Here is a 6,755-nt window from a genome sequence, read left to right as displayed (position 1 = left end):
GCCTTCCCTTCCCATCTATGGTGGGTCTGAGTCGTCCCACGTCAGGTTTTAGTATTTGAGGATTATATGTTACCTACCCACTGATGTGCTATTCTGCAAGGCAAACACCATGCCTTCCTCAAACATTTCTACATTTTGAAAAACTGAACACTTTGCCATTTGCAACAATATGGTGGACCTAGAGGGTATTATCCTAAAAAAAAAAAAGTCAGAGAAAGACAAACACTGTATGATTTCACTTATAGGTGGAATCCTTAAAAACAAAACAAAACAAAACAAAACAAAAAGAAACTGACCCATAGATACAAGGAACAAGCTGATGTTTGCCAAAGAATAGGAGTTAAAAAATACAAAGAAAAGATAATTGGACATTTTGCACCAGGCGCCATCCTCAGTAACATGCTTACACATGTAACAAGGGGAAAACAGGACAACTGTCAAGGCAGGCAGCGTGCTTTGGATGCTTTCATCAGCTACAAGGGGGCATTATACTTCCCTTTTTACAGATGTGGAAATGGAAACCCAGGTTAGACAATGGCGCCAAGTCACAGACAGCTAAGAAGCAGAGTAGTCAGGATTCACACCGCGACTGCCTGTGATTCCACACCAGACACCGTGTCATCTAAATGAGACATGGTGTCCCTCTGTGAGGAGCTCACAGCCCAGTAACCCCATTGCTGTTGGCTTTTGGTCCCTGACTCCTTCCGGCTGTCTCCTATGCTTGGGGAATTTCCCGCCTATGAATCCATATATCAAAATAGAAGGCAGAAATTCACTTTTTTGACCTTGCTGACATATAAGTTAGGCTCCTTTGATCAGTTGCACCTGCATGAGACTTTTATTTGGAAGGGAGTGGAATGAGGAAAAAGTGTGCCATGTGCATTCCGTCCAGTGAAGGGCAGTAGCAGCGCTGTTCAGCGCCAAAGTTAGGGTTAGGGTTAGGGTTAGGGTTAGCACCGTTCAGCCCTTAGAGGCAGCAGCGGTAGAGGTTCTACAGGTGGCATCCACACCCAGGACCAAGGGACCAAGTTCTGATGCCTGTGCCCCATGGGGCGGCAGTGTGGTCCACACTAGAGTGGATGGGGACATGACCCTAAAGTCTAAACCTGATTTTCTGACTCTCCCAGAAATTCTCTGAGCACTCTAACGTCTTCCAGTAAATTCTTTCTTTCTGCTTAACTGGCTCGAATTCTGTTGTTGTTAACTAAAGATCCTGACCTTGTTTTCCTCACAGTGACTTCAAGAGCCATTCATAAATTTGGCTTGTTGGTAAATGAGTTTGAAAATGATTAAATATAATAAATTTACAGAAAATAAGCTTGCAAGCCCTTCACCATTCTGGTCACCCTCTGTCTTCTGAATACAATGAGGTCTTTCCAGTACATATCCAGCCATGTAATATAGAAAATAGAGACATTTATTGAAGAAGATATAAGAAACATTGTACATAGGACAATGATGCCTCAGTCCCCTTCAAAGTAGGGACCTTGGGACCTCACACAGGTCTCCCAGCATCTCTTCCAATGTTTAAAACACTCTGCAAAGTCCTTTGTTGGAATCGCTATCAGCTGCCCCATTGTATTTTCCTGAATCTCATTGACAGTCTGAAATCTCTTCCCTTTCAAAGGTGATTTTAGTTTTAGGAAAAGCCAGCAGTCTTGGAAGGCCAAATCTGGGCTGTAGGGAGTCTGACTCACCCGGGCGATTTGACATTTTGTCAGCAAACTGCACCAGATGTGAGGCATGAGAGGGACCATTGTCATGAAGAAGTTGCCAGTCACCAGTTGCCCATAGTTATGGCTGTTTTCATTGAATTGCATCTCTTAACCAACAAAGAACATTGAGATAGTACTCATTATTAATCATTTGGCCTAGAGGGGCATACTCATGATGGACAACACCTTCCCAATCAAAAAACACAATTGACATGGTCTTGATTTTGCTGCAACTTTCCTGCACCCTCTTCAAGCATGGAGAACCAGGCACCTTCCATTGGGACAACTGGGCCTTCGTTTCCAGATCACAGCCATAGACCCACAATTTATCTCCCACTACGAGCTTCTTGAGGAAATCTGGCACATTGGTAGCAGTTTGAATCAAGTCAATAGCAACTGCAGCACGATGTTCCTTCTGCTCTGGTAGCAGAAGCCATAGAACAAATTTTGCCACAACACATTTCATGCCAAGATCCTGCATCAAAATCTCAGGCACAGTACTTTTTGGAATCCCCAGATTAGCTTCTGGTTATCATGCAGTCAGTCACTGATCTTTGTTGATTACAACCCATATACATTCGACACTCTGAGGTGTTCTGCTTGTTGCAGGCCTTCCAGAATGTGCATCACTTTCAGTGGATTCTCAGCCATCTTTGAAGCATTTGGGTAACACTTTTATTTGCACCGCACTCCTTGCCTTGTCCCTGAAAGCCTTCTGAATCATCCAAATAGTTTCCACATAGGAATACTCAAGCTTAATGCAAAATTTCACGCAGATTCATTGCTCTATTTGCTCAGTCATTTTGAATGCTATGGCCACCCAATACACATGTTTGCTCCACAGCATCTACTGCCCCCACTGCCTAGTGCAGTGAAGTTGTCACTGTTCACACATGTGCATTCCAATCCACTCTCCTTGGCTGCCAGGTTACACTGATGCCATGCAAATTATTCTCGTTATATTAACAATGGCTGAACTTTTTCTGGACAGACCTATTATATCTCAATTTACCAATTTTTTTTTCCAAAAATGACAATCCAGAAGTGACAATGATACTGTCACATGGCCGGATTAGACTGAAGATGATAAAATGATGACTTCCCTTGCTCCAAGCTGTATATGTCTATTCATGCAGTCTGGAATGACATAAACTCTCTTGGTAGCCACATCACATTATTAATAAAAGAAACCTAAAATCCAATGTGAGCACAAATGTGAGAGGCAGTTATTAGAAGAACCAATACAGTCTTAAATGGCATCAGTAATAGCTCAAGGGCAGCGGAGATGACAAAGGTGGCATGGGCTGAGTCTGAAAGTCATAAGGCCCTAATCATGGAGGGACAAAGACTGCATGGCCTCCAGCCAAGGAGACCTCCGACTTGAAGAGGGACTTCTGCTCTGAATGAGAGCATGTACTACACAACAATATTCATGGGTCAGCGATACTATCTTCTAAGCCAGCACTGAATCACAGACTACGAACTAGCCAAATGTGGGCTTACAAAAGTCAGCCTTGGAGGTTCTGAGGTCTCAGGTACCTTGGCTATGCATTCAAGAAATATTCCAGTGAAATTCTTCTCTGTGAAATAAATTAGATCCTTGATCCTGGCTGAAGTTGGGAAAATTGAAAAATCCAACTAGATGAAAGCTTCTATGAAATGTACCCCACTTGAATATTTATCAGTTAAAAAATAGGCTTTGTGCCCTCCTGGTATTTTCATTGGGTTAAGGAAACTGACAAATAAAAATATAAATAATAAGTAAACTATAGATTATAAGAAAAAATAAATTAGGGCAAAATAAAAGGATTCAGAAGGCAGGGTGGGGTGTGCTTGCAATTTTAAACAAGGTGGTGTGAGGAGCTCTCATTGAGGAAGTGACATTTGAGCAGTCTACAGGGAATTGAGGGCTGATCCACGTGACTCTCTGGGGGAAGAACTTTCTTGACCCAGAAAAGAGAAGAGCAGGGGCCCTCAGGCAAGAGTGGGCCTGTTTTTCCCACATGATCAGTGTATTGCACTGTGTGCCCAACACCCAAAGCCTGTCATCTTCTGTCACCATACATTTGACTCCCTTTACCCTTTACTAATCCCCCACTCCCATTCCCTCTGGTAACCACCGTACCATTGTTTGCGTCTATGAGTTCTTCTGTTTGCTTTTCTTTTTGTTCATTTATTGCTTTCAATTTCATATCCTACATATGAGTGAAAACATACCACCCTTAACTTTTTGGTCTGACCTGTTTCGCTTAGCATGATATTCTCAAGGTCCATCCATGTTGTTGCAAATGGCAGTATTTCATCTTTTCTGATATAATCTTATTAACCAATGTCATCCTAATAATCTCAGTTTTAAAACAAGTGACCCAAAGAATGGTCAACTATGTCATTTTAAACAAAGTAGACAATGCATGCAATTAGAAGCAGTATTTGCTGGCTTTCACTAAATACACAGACTCAGTACAGAACAACAACAAAAGAATCAGCCTGTTTCCACCGGGGACAGCAAGGAGGCTGATGTGGCTGGAGCCCAGGAAGCAGGAGAAGAGTGAAAGGGGAGGTGAGAGAGGATCAGATCAGGTAAGAGATGGTGCTGGCTCTGACCAAGGTGACAGCAGTTTGAAAGGTGAGAGGTTGTAAGCTTATGAATATATTTCCAAGGTAGAGCCAAAAGGGCTTTGCTGACAGAGAGAAAAATATTAGAGGATAAACACAAGTTCTTGGGTCCAGGCTATTGGAAAGCTTGAGGCGCTGTACCTGGGTTGAACAGACTTGGGGAAGAAGATGAGGAGGTCATTCTGGGACATGTTGAGTGCACCATCCAAGTGGACATGTTAACAGGCACTAGAACTTAACATTTTGGAGATCTGGAAAAGGTCTAGGCCACAGGCAGAAATTGGAGTGTCGACAGCGTATGGGTACATTGGGTATCGTGATAGTGGATAAGGAAGGGGTGTAGATCCAGGAAAAGTAGAAACAAGGAAGCGACCCTGACAACTAAGGTTTAGAGAGGAAAGAATCAGCAAAACACACTGAAAATGAGCAGGAATGAAATGGGAGAAAAACAAGAGAGTGAGGTGCCATTTGTGTTTAAACATGTAATTTTGAAGACTTCAGAAGGCTACTAAAACATCTCATTCATTTTCTTTCTAGTTAAGAAAGAAAGCCATATTATAGCTCTTGAGAGGAAGAAGGAGGGGAGGGAGGGGAAGAAGGAGATTGTAATACAGGAGAACGCAGGAAAGAGAGGGAGAAAGTAGGGATAGAAGTAGGAAATACAACATAGCAGTTTTTTAGGTACAAATGCTTCAAATAGTCTAAAACAACTTTTTAAAGCATCAGACTTTATCTGCCCCTCCACTCTAAATGATTGCTTTTCTGGATAGAGTAATCTGGGATGTAGGTCCTTGCCTTTCATGACTTTCAATACAAGTGCTTCCCAGATAAGGCCAAGTTAAAGGAGTTCATCATCACCAAACTGTTGTTATATGAAATGTTAAAGGGACTTATCTAAGAAAAAGATGATGATCAAAAATATGAACAGTAAAATAACAAACTCACAACTATCAAAACCCAACCTAAAAAAAAACAAAACAAACAGAAACACAAACTAAGCAAACAACTAGAACAGGAACAGTATCACAGAAATGGAGATCACATGGAGGGTTATCAGTGGGGAAGAGGATGGGGGATAATGGGGGGACATGTACAAGGAATAAGAAGCATAAATGGTAGGTACAAAATAGACAGGTGAAGGTTAAGAATAGTATAGGAAATGGAGAAGCCAAAGACTTATATGTACCACCCATGGACATGAACTAAAGACGGGGAATGTGGGTGGGAGAGGGGGTGCAGGGTGGAGGGGAATAAAGGGGGGCAAAATGGGGCAACTGTAATAGCATAATCAATAAAATATATTTAAAATAGAAAAAATAAATCTGCCTCTCTGTAAAAAATAAAACATAGAAAAGAGCAGTTGAAAAGAAAAGTAAAATAAAATAAAATAAAACAACAGACTTAATCCTACTTCAAAACTCACCTGAACTATATGAGGTTATTTATAACATTTTATTATCTTGCATTTCTTTTTCTCTTGGAAGGAAGACAGACAGGAAGGATGGTTCTAGATGCTTCTACCTAGGTTTTTTTTTTTAACCATAACAATTCTGAGCTATATGCATTATTAGCCCTTTTGTGGATGAGGAAGATAGGGATCTGAAAAATAACTTAAACTACACACATGATGATAAGAAACAGACACTAGGATAGCTCACCGCCTCCTCACAGTCCAACTGAGACAAATGGAGGCTCTGAAGAATGTTTTCCTCATCCTTCCCCTCAGGTGGAGGAAGGTTCCCAGGACAGCGCGGTCCAAAGCTGCTACTGAGCCTCCCGGGACTCCCTCAATCTGTGCTGGTCGGTGTGAAAATGGGATTATGCTTGTTAATGGATACTGAATAAATTATAGTTCTATCTTTAATAAATCATTGCTCTGCACTATTTATTACAGTGCTAATGGAATATTTTTGTAATTATTTCTCCATATGTGAAGGTAACACTTTAAACCTTTTAAAATGTCACCGAAGAAGCTACTTCTAGATTCTTTTGGGGTCATTTTACTAGCAGAACATATGATTTTTAAAACACATTTTTTCTGACAGACCAAAACTTCATCAGAGATGTCATACTCAGATAAGGTTATGGAAAAAAGTGAGTTAAGAAAAGTCCAAAGGTCTTCCCATGTAAAGTATGTTAGCCAATAAATCTATGTTCAATTTAGTTCATACAGCCTTTCTAGAACATTCTAGGACATAAAAAGAGCGCTGGTGGAAATGCAAACTTTGAACCCATGCAGACCTGACTCTAGATCCTGGCTCTGCTATTCCCTAATCGTATTTAATTAGCAGGGCTTCAAATCACCTGTCCCTTATTGACTTTCATTCTTCATTTCTGTCTCTTGACTCAACATGCTAGTCCTGGACTGCATGCTCACCCAGTGGAAACACTGTCATACCTATCTCCACACAGCCCACATCAGCC

The sequence above is a fragment of the Phyllostomus discolor genome, chromosome 4, assembly GCF_004126475.2.
Source record: "Phyllostomus discolor isolate MPI-MPIP mPhyDis1 chromosome 4, mPhyDis1.pri.v3, whole genome shotgun sequence".
Lineage (NCBI taxonomy): Eukaryota > Metazoa > Chordata > Mammalia > Chiroptera > Phyllostomidae > Phyllostomus > Phyllostomus discolor.
The sequence above is the reverse complement of the archived record's forward strand: the minus strand, read 5'-3'. Positions refer to the sequence as shown.